Genomic DNA, 20,569 nt, shown 5'->3' with positions numbered 1-20,569 from the left:
TTAGGAAGTAATGATCCCACTATTTTGGAGGATGTTGAATCTTATAATATTTATGAAAGTGGATTTGTAGAGGTCATGACTTTATTTAGTGATGAGTCCACTATCTTGGAAGAGGTTTCAATCGATTATGATGAGAACAAAGTTGCTACTTATGATGATTATTGTGATGAAACTTATGCTATAAAAAGTAGTGATGATTATATTTATAAAACTTGTCATGATTATGATTCCCCTTTCTCTGAACATTACTCTTTTAATGTGGAAACAATTTATAGTATTCAAGTCTCTTATGATACTCCCACTATTCCAAATGAGAAGAATTTTGCTTATGTGGAGAGTAATAAAATTTCTATGCTAGTAGATCATGAAAAGAATGCTTTAGGTGCTGGTTATATTGTTGAATTCATTCATGATGCTACTGAAAATTATTATGAGGGAGGAATATATGCTTGTAGGAATTGCAATAATATCAAGTTTCCTCTCTATGTGCTTAAAGTTTTGAAGCTATGCTTGTTCTGCTTTCCTATGCTAGTTGATTCTTGTTCCCTTAAGTTGTTTGCTCACAAAATCCCTATGCATAGGAAGTGGGTTAGACTTAAATGTGCTAGTCATATTCTTCATGATGCTCTCTTTATGTTTCAGTTCTTATCTCTTATGTGAGCATCATTGAAATCATCATGCCTAGCTAGGGGCGTTAAACGATAGCGCTTGTTGGGAGGCAACCCAATTTTATTTTAGTTTCTTGCTTTTTGGTTCTGTTTAGTAATAAATAATTCATATAGCCTCTGGTTAGATGTGGTTTTGTGTTTTAATTAGTGTTTGTGCCAAGTAAAACCTTTGGGATAACCTACGGTGATAGTTATTTGATCTTGCTGTAAAAAACAGAAACTTTGCGCGCACGAGATTAGTTTTCATAAATCACAGAAACGTGCTTTGCAGATGATTCTTTTTGCATAAGATCAATAAACAAATTATCTAGGACTTCCTAATTTTGTAGGATTTTTGGAGTTGCAGAAGTATTCAAGAGTTACAGACTACTACAGACTGTTCTGTTTTTGACAGATTCTGTTTTCTATGTGTTGTTTGTTTATTTTGATGAATCTATGAGTAGTATCGGAGGGTATGAACCATAGAGAAGTTGGAATACAGTAGATATTACACCAATATGACTTTAGAATGAGTTCATTACAGTACCTAAGTGGTGGTTTTATTTTCTTATACTAACGGAGCTTACAAGTTTTCTGTTGAGTTTTGTGTTGTGAAGTTTTCAAGTTTTGGGTAAAGATTCGATGGACTATGGAATAAGGAGTGGCAAGAGCCTAAGCTAGGGGATGCCCAAGGCACCCCAAGGTAATATTCAAGGACTACCAAGAGCCTAAGCTTGGGGATGCCCCGGATGGCATCCCCTCTTTCGTGTTCGTTCATCGGTAACTTTACTTGGAGCTATATTTTTATTCACCACATGATATGTGTTTTGCTTGGAGCGTCATTTTCTTTTGTTAGTATTTGCTTGCTGTTATTTAGAATAGTGTTTTGCATCTTTCTTTTCAATAAAATGTCAAGTATAGCCTTTACCATGCTTATTTTGCAAGTATACATGTTGGTGTTTCAAAACCGAAAGTTTACCGCTGTTGCAAAAATTCCGTAGAAAAGTCAGAATGTGATAAATTGTTTAAACCTTTTGCATAATAAGCTCTGATAAATTTACTACAGTGGGAATTTTATTTCATAATGTTTGGAGTTAGGGAAGTATTGATACTCTTGTGTTCTTTACAGACTGTACTGTTTTGGCAGATTGCTGTTATGTTTGCATTGTTTGCATATGTTTGCTTGTTTAATGATTCTATTTGAGGATAGGAGTATTAAATATGCAGAGACATTTAGTATGCAATGTTTAATAATAATTTTTGTGATTTGCTACAGTAGAGGATGATAAGGTTTTTGCATTGGTTTATACTAACTTATCTCACGAGTTCTTGTTGAGTTTGGTGTGGATGAAGCTTTTGAGATTTAGGGAGACCGTGATATGAAAGGAATTAAGGAGACACAAAAGCTCAAGCTTGGGGATGCCCAAGGCACTCCAAGATAATATTCCAAGAAGTCTCAAGCATCTAAGCTTGGGGATGCCCCGGTTGGCATCCCACCTTTCTTCCTCAACAACTATCGGTTAGTATCGGTTGATCCTAAGTTTTTGCTTCTTCACATGAGTTGTGCTATCCTTGCAATGTCATTTTCTTTAGCTTTGCTTGCTGTTTGAATATAATACCAATATCTGAAATTCTTAAATGTTAGAGAGTCTTCACATAGTTACATAATTATCCGACTACTCATTGATCTTCACTCATATCTTTTCGGAGTAGTTTGTCATTTGCTCTAGTGCCTCACTTATATCTTTTAGAGCACGATGCTAGTTTTATTTTGAAGAAATAGATGAACTCTCATCCTTCACTCATATTATTTTGAGAGTCTCTAATAGCATGGTAATTTGCTTAAATAACTTAATATGCTAGGTATGCAAGAATAGTAAAACTTTCTTTTGAGTGCGTTGAATACTAAGAAAAGTTTGATGATTGATAATTGTTTTGAGATATGGAGGTAATAATATCAAAGTCATGCTAGTTGAGTAGTTGTGAAATTGAGAAATACTTGTGTTGAAGGTTGCAAGTCCCGTAGCATGCACGTATGGTAAACGTTATGTAACAAATTTGAAACATGAGATATTCTTTGAGTGTCTTCCCTTGTGTGGAGGTCGGGGGCGCGCGATGGTTAACTCCTACCAACCTCCCCCCTAGGAGCATGCGCGTAGTATTTTGTTTTTTGATGACTTGTAGATTTTTGCAATAAGTATATGAGTTCTTTATGACTAATGTTGAGTCCATGGATTATACGCACTCTCATCCTTCCACCATTGCTAGCCTCTCTAGTACCGCGCAACTTTCGCCGGTGCATTACACCCACCATATACCTTCCTCAAAACTGCCACCATACCTACCTATTATGGCATTTCCATAGCCATTCCGAGATATATTGCCATGCAACTTTCCACCGTTCCGTTTATCATGACACATTCGTCATTGTCATATTGCCTAGCATGATCATGTAGTTGACATAGTATTTGTGGCAAAGCCACCATTCATAATTCTTTCATACATGTCGCTCATGAATCATTGTCCATCCCGGTACACCGCCGTAGGCATGCATATAGAGTCATACTTTGTTCTAGTATCGAGTTGTAATCATTGAGTTGTAAATAAATAGAAGTGTGATGATCATCATTCTAGAGCATTGTCCCTAGTGAGGAATAAAAAAATTAAAAAAAAAGAGAAAGGCCATAAAAAAGAGAAGGCCCAAAAAAATGAGAGAAAAAGAGAGAAGGGACAATGTTACTATCCTTTTACCACACTTGTGCTTCAAAGTAGCACCATGTTCTTCATGTTAGAGAGTCTTGTTTTGTCACTTCCATATACTAGTGGGAATCTTTCATTATAGAACTTGGCTTGTATATTCCAACGATGGGCTTCCTCAAATGCCCTAGGTCTTCGTGAGCAAGCAAGTTGGATGCACACCCACTTAGTTGCATTTTGTTTAGCTTTCATACATTTATAGCTCTTAGTGCATCCGTTGCATGGCAATCCCTACTCCTCACATTGATATCTATTAATGGGCATCTCCATAGCCCGTTGATACGCCTAGTTGATGTGAGACCATCTTCTCCTCTTTTTTGTCTTCTCCACAACCACCATATTCTATTCCACATATAGTGCTATGTCCATGGCTCACGCTCATGTATTGCGTGAAAGTTGAAAGAGTTTGAAAATTCTAAAGTATGAAACAATTGCTTGGCTGAAACTGGGGTTGTGCATGATTTGAGTATTTTGTGTGACGAAGATGGAGGATGACTAAACTATATGATTTTATAGGGATGAACTTGCTTAGTTAGTATGCTTGAAGTATTATTGTTTTCATGTCAATATGAACTATTGTCTTGAATCTTTCGGATCTGAATATTCATACCACAATTAAGGAAAATTACATTGAAAATATTCCAAGTAGCATTCCACATCAAAAATTATCTTTTTTATCATTTACCTACTCGAGGACGAGCAGGAATTAAGCTTGGGGATGCCTGATACATCTCCAACGTATCTATAATTTTTGATTGCTCCATGCTATATTATCTACTGTTTTGGGCAATATTGGGCTTTATTATCTACTTTTATATTACTTTTGGGACTAACCTATTAACCGGAGGCCCAGCCCAGATTTGCTGTTTTTTTTTGCCTATTTCAGTGTTTCGAAGAAAAGGAATATCAAACGGAGTCGAAACGGAACGAAATCAACTGGAGAAGTTATTTTTGGAAGGAAAGCTACCGGATGGACTTGGACCCCACGTCAGGAGAGAAGGGAGGTGCTCACGAGGGTGGGGGCGCCCCCCCTAGGGCGCGCCCCTCTGCCTCGTGGGGCCCCCGAAGCTCCACCGACGTACTTCCTGCACCCATATATACACACGTACCCTAAAACTTCCAGAACGGAGAATAGATCGGGAGTTCCGCCGCCACAAACTTCGAGAACCACGAGAAACCAATCGGGACCCTGTTCCGGCACCCTGCCGGAGGGGGGAACCCTCACCGGTGGCCATCTTCATCATCCCGGCGCTCTCCATGACGAGGAGGGAGTAGTTCACCCTCGGGGCTGAGGGTATGTACCAGTAGCTATGTGTTTGATCTCTCTCTCTCTCTCTCTCGTGTTCTTGATTTGGCATGATCCTGATGTATCGCGAGCTTTGCTATTATAGTTGGATCTTATGTTGCTTCTCCCCCTCTACTCTCTTGTAATGGATTGAGTTTTCCCTTTGAGGTTATCTTATCGGATTGAGTCTTTTAAGATTTGAGAACACTTGATGTATGTCTTGTCGTGCGTATCTGTGGTGACAATGGGATATCACGTGATTCACTTGATGTATGTTTTGGTGATCAACTTGCGGGTTCCGCCCATGAACCTATGCACACGGGTTGGCACATGTTTTCGTCGTGATTCTCCGGTAGAAACTTTTGGGCACTCTTTGAGGTTCTATGTGTTGGTTGAATAGATGAATCTGAGATTGTGTGATGCATATCGTATAATCATACCCACGGATACTTGAGGTCACATTGGAGTATCTAGGTGACATTAGGGTTTTGGTTGATTTGTATCTTAAGGTGTTATTCTAGTACGAACTCTAGGGCTGTTTGTGACAATTATAGGAATAGCCCAACGGATTGATTGGAAAGAATAACTTTGAGGTGGTTTCGTACCCTACCATAATCTCTTCGTTTGTTCTCCGCTATTAGTGACTTTGGAGTGACTCTTTGTTGCATGTTGAGGGATAGTTATATGATCCAATTATGTTATTATTGTTGAGAGAACTTGCACTAGTGAAAGTATGAACCCTAGGCCTTGTTTCCTAGCATTGCAATACCGTTTACGCTCACTTTTACCGTTCGTTACCTTGCTGTTTTTATATTTTCAGATTACAAAAACCTATATCTACTATCCATATTGCAGTTGTATCACCATCTCTTCGCCGAACTAGTGCACCTATACAATTTATCATTGTATTGGGTGTGTTGGGGACACAAGAGACTCTTTGTTATTTGGTTGCAGGGTTGCTTGAGAGAGGCCATCTTCAACCTACGCCTCCCACGGATTGATAAACCTTAGGTCATCCACTTGAGGGAAATTTGCTACTGTCCTACAAACCTCTGCACTTGGAGGCCCAACAACGTCTACAAGAAGAAGGTTGCGTAGTAGACATCATACGGCGACGAGGCTGAAGCATGACAAGACAAACAACGTTAATCTGAAGTGAGACCCTAATATCATCTACAATAGATGATGTAAAATACATCACGAAAAAGTTGTAGATGTAAAACGCATCAGCCGCGCCACGGCCGCTCCGACAGATGATGTAAGTACTGTTCACTCTGAACTTAACTGAACAAAATGAACTTCACAGTCGAAACTGAATTTTACTGTCGAACCTGATTGAACTAGTAACAGAGCATTGCAATAGATGTTTAGGGTGTTCGAGCACTAGTAGCAGAGAAGCAATGATCTAAATCAGCAGACGCTCGAGCAGGGAACGCACTAGCAGAGAGCAAGTCGTGCAGTAGCACCGCGAGCGAGTGCTAAATCAACAACTCCTGTAGCTGCTGGAGGTCATGCAGCAGCAGCGCAAGCGAGAGCAAGAGCAGAGCAGCAGCACGAAGGAAAGCAGGAGCAGTGCAGCAGCGCGACCGACAGCAAGAACAGAGCCGCAGCGCGAGCGAGAGCCGGAGCAGCTGCAGCTAGTGCCGTTGTGGAAGTCGCCACCGAGGAAGCAACGACATGGGGGAGAGACGCCATGGATGATGTGGCCGGCGACGGCGCCGTCGATGGAGACACGCCATGTCTGCTCGGTATCGAGCACCGACAGCCCCGTGAGATCGAATAAAAGATAAAATGCAGCGGTGAGTGCCGAACCTACTTGGTGGCACCGAGTTGGCCTCGGCTTCATCGGAGGAATTGGTGAGGGTGCTGCGGTTCCGGTGGGGTAGGTCAAGACGGCGCTGTGGGGATTGAGGTGGCGCGACAGACGAGGCGAACGTCGGGGCAGCTCCTTGGAGGTCGAGGACGGGACGGGTGATCCGGCGGGACGACGAGATCGACAACGGATCCTCATCCGGTGCGGTGGATGAGGGACGGCGAGCTGTTGCGGTGGATGACGTAGTCGGGGAAGAGTCTCCGGCTGGGCGGCGGTCGGGAGGCTGATGGAGGAGCGTGGGGTTTCGCGGGTTTTGGCGGCCTCGGTATACGAATGGGGGGGCGAAGGGGGAGGGGGGAGCCAAGCTTAGGGACGCGCTTGTCCGAAATGTAGGGTAAGTTACCAGCGTACCCCCACCGGTTTTGACACCGCGACGTGGAGCTTCATTTCCGGCTGAGGGGTAGAAGGGGGATTTCGCGTGTGTGGGCTGCGGGAGCGATTTCGGATGAGGAGGGAGTTCTCGCGCGCGTCCAAATTTCGGGATAACAAGGCACGGCGCGGGTTGAAGAAGCGGGAGTTTCAAAGAAGGTGAGACAAAAGATACTCGAGCTTGAAAATTTTGGGATAACAAGGTGCGGATTCCTTGTTCGGCAGAACAAACTTAACGTGTAAAAAAACAATTCATACAAGACGCAAGAGAGTCATGTCCCCTTTTACTATATTGCTATAGATGCCATTGAAAAAACTACAAGAAAAATGTTGAAAAAATCGGGAGAACAAGATTACCCTGCACAGTACCAAATCGATTCGCACTTCCCTCAACAACAACAAAAAACAAATCAATTCCCACCAAAGAAAGAGTAATGTCCCTTTTTATATGATTACAGATGCCATGATCTCGAATTTCAATTTTTGAATCCACGTTATGTTGAATTCGAATATATCGTTATGTGACCTTGCGGTTTATAATTGATGTAGTCGTACATTTTGATCTTCCATCATATATGAACATTTTACTCCACCATGTGAACATATATATTGTCGTCTACCATATGGACTAAATTTGAATCAATTTTCCTTATTTGAATACGATTGTTGTCAAGTTATACAATAATTTAAACATTATCTTGATATCAAAAAACATACATATAGCAGTAATCATATTTCACTATGAACTACATGTACCATATGCTCTCCAATTCAAATATTTGTATCCACTTTATGTTGAATTCAAATCATAGTACATTATTGGTCTAGGTAGCGAGATGTTTGGGATAATCTAAACCCTGTTTTCATACGTATAATTTTTGGCTGAATTGGGACAAGTTTTGGTATAAGCCTCTTGCAAAACCGAAGATTCTCTCAACAAGCCTCGTGGTTCCGAGTGGGAACGTGTCACCTTTGTGTGTGAAACGATATACGCTGCCTCCTCCCTGATTTTATTTACAGAGGCAACATAGAACTATATGAGTGCCCTGTTAAATTTTGGAATTATTTCGGGTTCATTTGGCCTTTTTATACATTAATTGAGTTTCTGGACTTTTAATGTGCATAATCTAAATATGAATTGCATGCGAAACGATATACGCTGCCTCCTCCCTGATTTTATTTACAGAGGCAACATAGAACTATATGAGTGCCCTGTTAAATTTTGGAATTATTTCGGGTTCATTTGGCCTTTTTATACATTAATTGAGTTTCTGGACTTTTAATGTGCATAATCTAAATATGAATTGCATGCACATGCTCCGGTGCACCAAAGTGGGTTGAAAAATCACATGTGTGTCCTTGGTTGAATTTCTAGGTCCCATGGAAGAAATGAGAATGAAATTCAAACATCTGGGCGTCATGACTTGACCGAGAACATCGAGAAACTTTGATTTTAAATTCATGTAAATCCAAAACTCGCCTGGAAATCATGAAACTTGGCATGGTGTCATGTCATGGCACTAACATGTTGTGGTAAAAAATTGGGCTGATTTGGAAGCTCGTGGTTCTAAGAGAGAACGTGCCACCTTTGAGTGTGAAACGATATACGCTGCCCCCCTTGAGCTTCTTAACAAAGGCAACATAGAACTACATTAGTGCCCTGTTAAATTTTGGAATTATTCCGGGTTCGTTTGTCGTTTTTTATAAATTAATTGAGTTTCTGGTCATTTAATGTGCATAAGTCAAATTTGAACTACAAGCACATGCTCTCATGCACCAAAGTTGGTTGAAAAATCACATTTGTGTCCTCGGGTGAATTTCTAGGTCCCATGCAAGAAATGAGAATAAAATTAAAATATCTGGGCATCGTGGCTCAACCGAGAACATTGAGAAACTTGGTTTTAAAATTCTTGTAAATCCAAAACACGTCTGAAAATCATAAAACTTGGCATGGATGTCATGTCATGGTACTACCATGTTGTGGTAAAAAAATTGGCCGAATAGGAACAGATTTGGGTATAAGCTTCTTGCAAACCGAAGCTTCTCTCAAGAAGGCTCGTGGTTCTGAGAGGGAACGTGCCACCTTTGAGTGCGAAACGATATACGTTGTCCCCCTTGAGTTTATTTACAAAGGCAACATTGAACTACACGAGTGCCCTGTTAAATTATGGAATTCTTCCGTCTTCGTTTGGCCTTATTTACACATTAATTGAGTTTTTTGGTCATTTAATGTGCATAAGTCAAATTTGAACTACAAGCACATGCTCTCATGCACCAAAGTTGGTTGAAAAATCACATTTGTGTCCTCGGGTGAATTTCTAGGTCCCATGCAAGAAATGAGAATAAAATTAAAATATCTGGGCATCGTGGCTCAGCCGAGAACATTGAGAAACTTGGTTTTAAAATTCTTGTAAATCCAAAACACGTCTGAAAATCATAAAACTTGGCATGGATGTCATGTCATGGTACTACCATGTTGTGGTAAAAAAATTGGCCGAATAGGAACAGATTTTGGTATAAGCTTCTTGCAAACCGAAGCTTCTCTCAAGAAGGCTCGTGGTTCTGAGAGGGAATGTGCCACCTTTGAGTGCGAAACGATATACGTTGTCCCCCTTGAGTTTATTTACAAAGGCAACATTGAACTACATGAGTGCCCTGTTAAATTTTGGAATTCTTCCGTCTTCGTTTGGCCTTATTTACACATTAATTGAGTTTTTTAGTCATTTAATGTGCATAATTCAAATTTGAACTACAAGCACATGCTCCCGTGCACCAAAGTTGGTTGAAAAATCACATTTGTGTCCTCGGGTGAATTTCTACTCCCTCCTTCCATCTATATAGGTCCTAATGCATTTTTCGAGGCTAACTTTGAACAAACATTAGAGTAATAATATCTGGCATGCAACTTACACAAAGCATACCTTCAAATTTGTATGTCAAAGGAGCTTCCAATAATATAATTTTCATAGTATACATCTCATGTGCTATTAATCTTGTCAATAGTCAAAGGCTGTCTTGAAAAACACATTAGGCCCTATATAGATGGAAGGAGGGAGTAGGTCCCTTGCAAAAAATGAGAATAAAATTCAAACATCTGGCCATCGTGGCTCGGTCGAGAACATTGAGAAACTTGGTTTTAAAATCATGAAACTTGGCATGGTGTCATGTCATGGTAGTACCATGCCGTGGTAAAAAAATTGGCCGAATAGGAACAAATTTTGGTATAAGCTTCTTGCAAATTGGACCTTCTCTCAAGAAGGCTCGTGGTTCTGGGAGGGAACGTGTCACCTTTGTGTGCAGAATTCAAATTTGAAATACAAGCACATGTTCTAGTGCACCAAAGTTGGTTGAAAAATCACATGTGTGTCCTCGGGTAAATTTCTAGGTTCCATGCAAGAAATGGGAATCAAATTCAAAATTCTGGGCGTCGTGGCTGGGTTGGAAACATTGAGAAACTTAGTTTTTTAATTCCTGTAAATCCAAAGACGCATGAAAATAATGAAACTTGGCTTGGTGCCATGACATGGCACCAACATGTTGTGTTAAATTTGCAGTCCGATTTGCGAAGGCGCACACATTAACAATCAACAAAGTCATTTCGGAACAAGTGTTGTCACGTTACAATCGGAAACACAAGTATTATTGAAACCGTGGGCGTTCTACTTACTAGTACCATTTACGTGCCGCCATGCGTCCCCATTTTTTATTAGCTAGGAGGCGCCGTGCAGGGTAGCTATTTGAGTACGAGAGGCGTGCGATCAGACCCCTGCACGTGCTTATCGGGAGGAGAGCCCTTTGACCTCCATCTGCCGTCCACCTATCTCCCAAGGTCTCCATTAATGGCACCCGAGCCTCTGTTTAATGGCGTGGCTATGTCTCACTCGACTGAGATTTAAGAGAGAAAAAAGAAAATCTGAAAGCACGGATCTTTATGTAAGATCCGACGGACCTATATAGCATCTACTGCGACTTATAGCAAGACTGATGAATATATAAGGATGATTAAATTTTTTTTTTTGATCAAAGAAGGGCTTGCCCCTTCCGATTTTCATTACTGAAAACCACCACAATTCACAAGAAGTTCAGCACAACTCCAGCCTAACACGAAGGACTAAAAGCTACCAGATTGAAATCGCAGCATCCCAAGAGGCCAACAAAGGCCAAACATTCGCGCTAGAACCCAACATTTCACAACCGATGACACAATCCACATCCTAAACCGATTATTACATCAAACAAACCAGGAAACTGAAGGAAGCCCAGCAGCAACTAGAAGAACAGCAATGCCAGGGTCGCCACAACAAGAGTTTTCTTCATTCCAGCCTTGCAAGATTGATCTTCCACAGAAAGATAAGGATGATTAATTGTCTTACATAATTAGAAAGATAATTAAAAAGCCACATGCGGCTACGCCCGAAATACACAAGGGCAAAAGAAGAAGGAAGACAAGGATCTGGCTCGCTGATCTCTACTTTCTTGATGCGTTGCTGCAGGCCGCGGGAACTAGTCTCCGCGGCGAGCGGCGATGAGCTCTTTCATGTCCTCAAGACGCTGCTTGAGAACATCCACGGATTCCTCCACCAGCCTTTGGCGCTCGTTGCGGAGCATGTCATTCTCGTCCATAAGTTTCTTGACGATGACGCCGGTCCTCTTCAACAAGGCACTGGTCTCCTCCTGCTGGTCTGCACTTCGGACGATCTTCTCCCTCAGCAGGTCGCGCTTGGCCCGGAGCCTCTCATTGCCCTCCCTTAGTTGCCGGATGACGCCGGTAGCCTGTTCAAACGAGGCTTTCATGTCGTCTTGCAACCTCGCCCTGCTGGAGTTCTGATCCATCTGGCTATGGATGATCGCATGCATGCGCGTGTAACAGTCGTCGCCTGCCCGCGAGAAATTTTCCCAGGCCGCCGCAGCGCGGCGGGACATCTCTGCTGCATTCGTGGCATGGCGGGACATCTCTGCTGCTTCCGCAGCGTGGCCGGACCAGTCTGCTGCATCGACGGCGCGGCACGACCTCCGTGCTGCTTCAACGGCGCGGCGGGACCTCTGTGCTGCTACTTCCGCGCGGCGGGACATGTCGGCTGCTCTCGCAGCGAGGCGGGACATCTCTTGTGCTTCCGCTTCCATGCTCGCCTCTCCCTGGTGGCGATCTCTTAACCCAGAACTCACGCTGGCCATGGCAGACGCAAGGGAAGGATGCTGAATGAATTGTTTGTTTTTATGGATGAGGAGTTGAGGAGGAATGTGCAGTCATCTTGGCATACTAGTATTTATAACCGATTACTAATACGCTCCTCAGTGGGAAACCGTTTAGGTTGTGATCGGTGTGAACAGGTTGGCAATTCAATATAGCGTGGTACTAATACCCTCCTAAGTGGGAAACCGTTTAGGTTGTGATCGGTGTGAACAGGTTTGCAATTCAATATAGCGTGGAGTAATTTGGAATGTGACGAGACGCAAGCTCAAAATTTATTGACGGTTCTAGTTTCGAAGTGCGGCAGTAGTCCCGGATGGAGTACTTCTTTTTATACTTCCTCCTTTCCGGTTTTATAGGGCTTATCTCAAAATTTTAGTTTTCCCATTTTATAAGGCTCAATTTGGTTGTTCCCCAACACATGTTCAGATTCCAAGGTGCATTAAATCATTCATGCAAGTATTAAGAGAAAATTGACCAATGCATGTACTTTATGCATGCATGCATTGCAACTAATGCATTGATAAACATAATTTTTTGAGAAAAACAAGAGCATTAATTAGGTGCTTTTGCAAACTACAAAAAATATTCCACCACTCACCATCTTGGTTGGTGAGATTTTTGAATTAAGCCCTATAAACCGGAAAGGAGGGAGTACTGTTGTGTACGTGCAATAACTGGCACCGTCGTATACATATCTTACGGTTAATGGGGCGTTCGACAGGAATAGCCGCGTGGCGAGCTCTAGGCTAGTCTTTTTTTCAGACGCATTAAACCTATCTCTCAGGACTTCTTTCACGCACCATCGTGCCACCCACAAAAACTTGTACTCTGAGTTTAGTAGTATGTTATACAGGAAGAGAAGAGGTGCACGCACGCACTCTTCCTCTCACACACGCGTCTGTTTTTTCTCGAAAAGGAGGATGATGACCCCCGGCCTCTGCATCTGGGAGTCACACACGCACCTGTAGCTACGAATTGTAGTGTTCTCAACCATCCGATTGGCTCTATCATGGATGTACCTATATACTAAAACATGTCTAGATACATCTATATTTTGACAAATGGAAGGCATGTATTGTGGAACGGAGGGAGTGCTTGTCATCAAATGGATAAAAAGGGACGTATCTAGAACTAAAATACGTCTACATACATCTCCTTTTATCCATTTTGATGACAAGTAGTAGTTCTTACCCAAAGGAACTTTATATCCAACAGACACAAAATATCCGTTCGACTGTTGGAAATTACTGATCTGATGTCGAAGTAATTGCTGCATCGCCACCAAAACCCACCATTTCTTAAGCTAAATTAGACCAAGGTAATCCCTATATTAGCATATTACTAAGATAAACAGAAGGCACTGTAGAAACATTTAGGACGTGAGCTTGTCAATCTGAATGTGGAGGGACACAAGCTTAGCCCCAGCCAGCAGCTTGGGCGGAACTGTCAAGAAGGTCAGCTCCTGCACGTCAACGTCGCCGGGATCCTTGCTGCTTGTCACCTCCATTTCCACCTTGACGGCGTCGGTCGTGCCTTTGGGCTCCCCCGGCGGGCCGTTCGCCCACAGCTTGGCCACGTAGTGCGGCAGTGGGGACGCCCCCGCTCTGATGCAGACGACCGACACGGCGATAGGCGCGCCGATGTCGAGCACACCGCCGACCAAGAAAAACGCGCGGCGGTTGCTACGTCGTGAGCTTGCGTTGGATTTCCCCGAAGAGGAGAGGATGATGCAGCACAGTAGCGTAAGTAATTCCCTCAGTTTTTGAGAACCAAGGTATCAATCCAGTAGGAGGCAACGCACAAGTCCCTCGCACCTGCACAAACAATATCTCAACGCAACCAACGCGATTAGGGGTTGTCAATCCCTTCTCGACAAGTGAGATGTGATAGATAGGATAGATAATATTTTTGGTATTTTTTGATATAAGATGCAAAGTATAAAGTAAAAGGAAAAGTAAAGGCAAAGCAATAAAAAAGGTGATAGAGATTGATATGATGAGAATAGACCCGGGGGCCATAGGTTTCACTAGTTGGCTTCTCTCGAGAGCATAAGTATTTCTACGGTGGGTGAACAAATTACTGTTGAGCAATTGACAAAATTGAGCATAGTTATGAGAATATCTAGGTATGATCATGTATATAGGCATCACGTCCGTGACAAGTAAACCGACTCCTGCCTGCATTTACTACTATTACTCCACTCATCGACTGCTATCCAGCATGCATCTAGAGTATTAAGTTAAAAACAGAGTAACGCTTTAAGCAAGATGACATGATGTAGAGGGATAAATTCATGCAATACGATATAAACCCCATCTTGTTATCCTCGATGGCAATGATACAATACGTGCCTTGCTGCCCCTTCTGTCACTGGGAAAGGACACCGCAAGATCGAACCCAAAGCTAAGCACTTCTCCCATTGCAAGAACTACCAATCTCGTTGGCCAAACAAAACGGATAATTCGAAGAGACTTGCAAAGATAACCAATCATACATAAAAGAATTCAGAGAAGATTCAAATATTATTCATAGATAGACTTGATCATAAACCCACAATTCATCGGTCTCAACAAACACACCGCAAAAAGAAGATTACATCGAAATAGATCTCCACGAGAGAGGGGGAGAACATTGTATTGAGATCCAAAAATAGAGACGAAGCCATCTAGCTAATAACTATGGACCCGAAGGTCTGAGGTAAACTACTCACACTTCATCGGAGAGGCTATGATGATGTAGAAGCCCTCCGTGATAACGGCCTCCTTCCGGCGGAGCTCCGGAACAGGCCCCAAGATGGGATCTCGTGGATACAGAAAGTTGTGGCGGTGGAATTAGGTTTTTGGCTCCGTCCCTGGTAGTTTGGGGGTACGTAGGTATATGTAGGAGGAAGAGGTACGTCGGTGGAGCTTCGAGGGGCCCACGAGGCAGGGAGCGCCCCCCACCCTTGTGACCGCCTCTCTGATGCCTTGGCATAGGGTCCAAGTCTCCTGGATCACGTTCGGTGAGAAAATCATGTTTCCGAAGGTTTCATTCCGTTTGGACTCCGTTTGATATTCCGTTTCTTCGAAACACTGAAATAGGCAAAAAACAACAATTCTGGGCTGGGCCTCCGGTTAATAGGTTAGTCCCAAAAGTAATATAAAAGTGAATAATAAAGCCCAATATAGTCCAAAATAGTAGATAATATAGCATGGAGCAATAAAAAATTATAGATACGTTGGAGACGTATCAGCGGTCCTCCTCCGCGAACAGCAAGAGCCGTGGCTCCGACAGTGGCACTTGCAGCTGGAGCACCTTGCCGTACTGGATCCTGTGCACGGGCATGGGATGCGCGGTGCTGATGTGGTGGTAGAACGCCGGCGGCGGGCCTTCGTAGCCGCAGACGGGCACGGGGCATTTGCAGGGCGCGAGCGGACACACGCTCTGGTGATCGGCGAGCTTGTGATAAGTGACGTAGAGCCCACAGCCTTCGTGCGGGCACTCCACCCTCACCGACGAAAGGACGGAGTCCACTGCCGTGTTCCGCACGTCGAAGCCACCACCGCGCTTGCACTTCTGGCACTGCCGCTGGTTCCCGGGGCGCTCGACGCGGCAGTCCGCGCAGGCCAGGTGCCCTCCCTTGCACTGCAGAAATCAGTCGAACAGCACATCAATCAAGAAACCTGCACCTTGCTCAGTCAGCCGAACGGACGAGGTGTATTCGAACCTCATACACTGGAGGCGTCAAGGGGCGGAGGCACAAGGGGCAATGGAGCACGGTGAGGTCCATCGAGACCTTAGAGAGCTCCATCGCCGGGTCCTGTTCGGTCTGCATGATCTCTCCCTCCTCGTGCACAACCATCTCTCGACTTGGGCCGGGGTATTACAAAGCTTTACCATCACATATTTTATACTACTTCAAGGTGCATTAAATCAACACATGCAAGTATCAAAAGGAGAGTCACGGCATGCATGCATGCATGCGTTGTAATTAATGCATCGGTAAACGCAAATTATTGAAATATATCGAGTGCAGTGCTTTGATGTGTCGCGTTAACTCGTACATCAACGAGAAGTTTGATTATCCTCTCCCTCGTGGACTTAACTGCACCTGCCTTTGGCTGTATGACAGGTTGGCCACACACCTGTCGGGCCCACCTGTCATACACGCAAAGGCAGGAGCGTCCCTCCCTCGCCCATGAGCGTGGTGGCTGGCAAAACTAGGAGAAGCTTTCGCTACACGCTCTCCCTCCCGCACGCGGTGGACATGCAGCAGTTCAATCGGTGTCAGATGGCCAGAAGCGTACTGTAGTACTCCTCCAGTGCAGTAGTACTCCATCATTGTTCGGCTTCCCGAAGAGGCGAAGAGCCAAGCACAGCCCGGACGCTCGTGTGGCAGTTTCATGTGTAGAGTAGTCTAGGATAGCGTGTACCGTGCATGTAAGCTTAAAATCGTTGGGGTCGGCTCCATGCTATGTGGCCGTCTCGAAGTTTAAAAAAAATTTAAAATAGTCTTCTGGCCCTACCTGACACCCTGGTGATTGTAGTTTGCACGCTCATCTGGTCAAGACAGGAATATATATTTTAATTTGTTTTTTTTTCGAAAAGGGGGGACTCCCCGGCCTCTGCATCAGAATGATGCATACGGCCACATATATTTTAATTTGTGGTGGGTAAATGTTAGAGGTTGCAGCAAATATATTGTACACTGCAGGTCTTTCAGCCAAGTTTAGAGGCAAGCATGTGGGGCCAGTGCTATGATGTGTCGCGTCAACTCGTACAACGAGGAGAAGCTTGATTTTACTACACGCCTTCTCCCTCACCCATGCGCGCGGTTGCTCGCAAACGAGGACATGCTTTTGCTTAGTAGTACTTCTACAACAAGCTATCCGTCCCGCTCGCGGTGGACGAACATGCAGCAGTGGATTCGACACTGTAGAAGCAGTAGTAGTAACATCATTGTTCGTCTTCTCGAAGAGGCGAAGAGCCAAGCGCAAACCGAACGTTGCAGTTGCGAACATTGGAGCACGCATATAGCTAGGCTCTTGCATGAGACAAAATTGCTATGTGAGCCCACTATTGTACTTGTACGTACAACTACTTGCTAGTATTGCCCTATAAACCAGAAAGGAGTATTTGCCCTTCTAGAGATTTCAACAAGTGACTAGACTACACCGAGACGGAGTACATATGGAGCAAAATGAGTGAATCTGCACCGTAAATAAATACATACTAGTTCTATCGTTTTCCTCTCCGAGGTGCACAATATTGAGTATACTGACCAGTCTCTTTTTGACACGCATTTACATTTTTTTTACACAGTACAGACGCAAGCGCTCATATAGACGCGCATACACTCACCCCTATGAACGCACACACGCACGGCACTATCATCTTGAAATTTACGAAGTCACCATAGGCACCTCATCGTCGACGGGTCCATAGGTGCTTGAATGCCAAGGAGGGAGAGGGTAGCGGTTCCCGAGACGTTGAACGGTCAATGATACATCCTCAATTACATGCAGAGGGAATTAATTGGAGAAGCAGAATAGAGCCAGCATGATGTGAATGCAACAGAGTTTGGACTCTCATATAATAAAGGCGCCCCACCACTCCAATCCATCTACTCCCAAGTCTCTGCGCAACACTGCTCACTCCAATCCAAGACCAAGTGACCAGAAGCCACAAGCACCTATGGAGGCGATGGACGCGAGCGGCAGTCGGCTGTGCCAAATCATCCAAGGCGTCGGCCTGCGGCCCCGCACCGCGCAGTGTTTCCAGACAGTGCTGGCGACCGCAGGCATCGTAGCCCTCGCCGACGCCGGCTTCGCCTCTCGCATGGACGACATGATGGTCAACTCCATCCACAAGTTCACCGCCGTCAAGAAGCGCGCGGACGACATTGCCGTACTACTCCAGCCCGCGCGCCCAGGCTCCTCATTGCCTGCCACCCTCATCGGCCTCCATGGTGACGAACTCTTTCAAGCCCTGGTGGCCCTGCAGGTGCCGGAGGTCGTGACGAAGAATGTGCATCTCGAGGCCGCGCTCGCCGCGCAGCGCCTCGCCATGCAAGAAACCGTCGACATGCACACCCACGTCTACGAGGAAATCGTCTACATAGGCCACTACAAGGCAAGCGAGGACAGAAAGACGTTGGCCTTCTTCCAGCGGCTGGAATCTTTGGACGCCATTGTTCAGAAGCACGTCGACCTGGCCACGAAAGCCGCTGCTACTTAGGCGCCGTTCCGTGGGCCGGCGCCCTGGGTCGAGGAGGTGGACGTCATCGATGGATGCATCTCTTCTTCTTGCCTCCTGTAACCAGCACTGCATCGCCTCATGGCCTTAATGTTTTATTAGTATAGTACTCCCTCCGTTCCCAAATATAAGTCTTTCTAAAGATTCCACAAGTGACTACTACATACGGAGCAAAATGAGTGAATCTACACTCTAAACTATGTCTACATACATCTGTATGTTGTATTCCATTTGAAATAGTATCTAAAAAGGCTTATATTTATGAACGGAGGGAGTATATGGCATTTTTATTCCAGTCGTAACGTTTTCACTATGAGGTGGGGCCGCAGTTGAGCAAACCCACCCCGCCCACCGGGCGTCGGCCGAGTTTAGAATTAGAAGAGAGAACGACGGAGGAGAGCTAGCTGTAGCACGGACGCTGTTGTCAGATGGGACTCGTGTTTATAGAATAGGAGTACTGAGCACTCGTGCCTCTTTTTTTTTGAGGGAAAAATTAGGCGTATGTCTAGTACCACTAGTTGGGTGCGTGCGACCTATAGCTGTCATCACTTTAGGTCTCCTTTTCGAACCGCGGCTACGCTTCACAGTACATATTATTTCACGTATTTATCCTCCTATATGTACTCCTAGGCTATTCCACGTGCTCCCATTCACCGACATGTGGGACATAGAGCATCTGGGTCGTAGTGCATTGATACGTCCATTTTGCATCATGCTTTTATATCAATATTTATTGCATTATGGGCTGTTATTACACGTTATGTCGTAATACTTATGGCTATTCTCTCTTATTTTACAAGGTTTACATAAGGAGGGAGAATACCGGCAGCTGGAATTCTGGGCTGGAAAAGGAGCAAATATTAGAGACCTATTCTGCACAACTCCAAAAGTCCTGAAACTCCACGGAATATCTTATAATAAATAATGAAAAATCCTCGCCAAAGATGAAGACCAGGGGGCCCACACCCTGCTCACGAGGGTGGGGGGCGCCCCCACCCCCTAGGGCGCGCCCCCTGCCTCGTGGGTTCCCCTGGTGGCTCTCCGATGACCATCTTCTGCTATATGAAGTCTTTCGTCGAGAAAAAAATAAGAAGCAACCTTTCGGGACGAGATTCCGCCGGCACGAGGCGGAACCTTGGTGGAACCAATCTAGGGCTCCGGCAGAGCTGTTCTGCCGGGGACACTTCCCTCCGGGAGGGGGAAATCATCGCCATCATCATCACCAACGCTCCTCTCATCGGGAGGGGGCAATCTCCATCAACATCTTCATCAGCACCATCTCATCTCAAAACCCTAGTTCATCTCTTGTATCCAATTCTTGTCTCCAAGTCTGGGATTGGTACTAGTAGGTTGCTAGTAGTGTTAATTACTCCTTGTAGTTGATGCTAGTTGGTTTATTTGGTGGAAGATTATATGTTCAGATCCTATATGCATATTATTACCCCTCTGATTATGAACATGAATATGCTTTGTGAGTAGTTACGTTTGTTCCTGGGGACAAGGGAGAAGTCTTGCTATTAGTAGTCATGTGAATTTGGTATTCGTTCGATATTTTGATGAGATGTATGTTGTCTAGCCTCTAGTGGTGTTATGTGAACGTCGACTACATAACACTTCACCATTATTTGGGCCTAGAGGAAGGCATTGGGAAGTAATAAGTAGATGATGGGTTGCTAGAGTGACAGAAGCTTAAACCCTAGTTTATGCGTTGCTTCGTAAGGGGCTGATTTGGATCCACATGTTTCATGCTATGGTTAGGTTTACCTTAATACTTTTGTTGTAGTTGTGGATGCTTGCAATAGAGGTTAATCATAAGTGGGATGCTTGTTCAAGTAAGAACAACACCCAAGCACCGGTCCACCCACATATCAAATTATCAAAGTACCGAACGCGAATCATATGAACATGATGAAAACTAGCTTGACGATATTCCCATGTGTCCTCGGGAGCGCTTTTCTATTATAAGAGTTTGTCCAGGCTTGTCCTTTGCTACAAAAGGATTGGGCCACCTTGCTGCACTTTATTTACTTTTGTTACTTGTTACTCATTACAAATTAGCCTATCACAAAACTATCTGTTACCACTTATTTCAGTACTTGCAGAGAATACCTTGCTGAAAACCGCTTGTCATTTCCTTCTGCTCCTCGTTGGGTTCGACACTCTTACTTATCGAAAGGACTACGATAGATCCCCTATACTTGTGGGTCATC

Source organism: Aegilops tauschii, chromosome 1 (genome assembly GCF_002575655.3).
Source record: "Aegilops tauschii subsp. strangulata cultivar AL8/78 chromosome 1, Aet v6.0, whole genome shotgun sequence".
Lineage (NCBI taxonomy): Eukaryota > Viridiplantae > Streptophyta > Magnoliopsida > Poales > Poaceae > Aegilops > Aegilops tauschii.
This window is presented reverse-complemented; position numbering follows the sequence as displayed.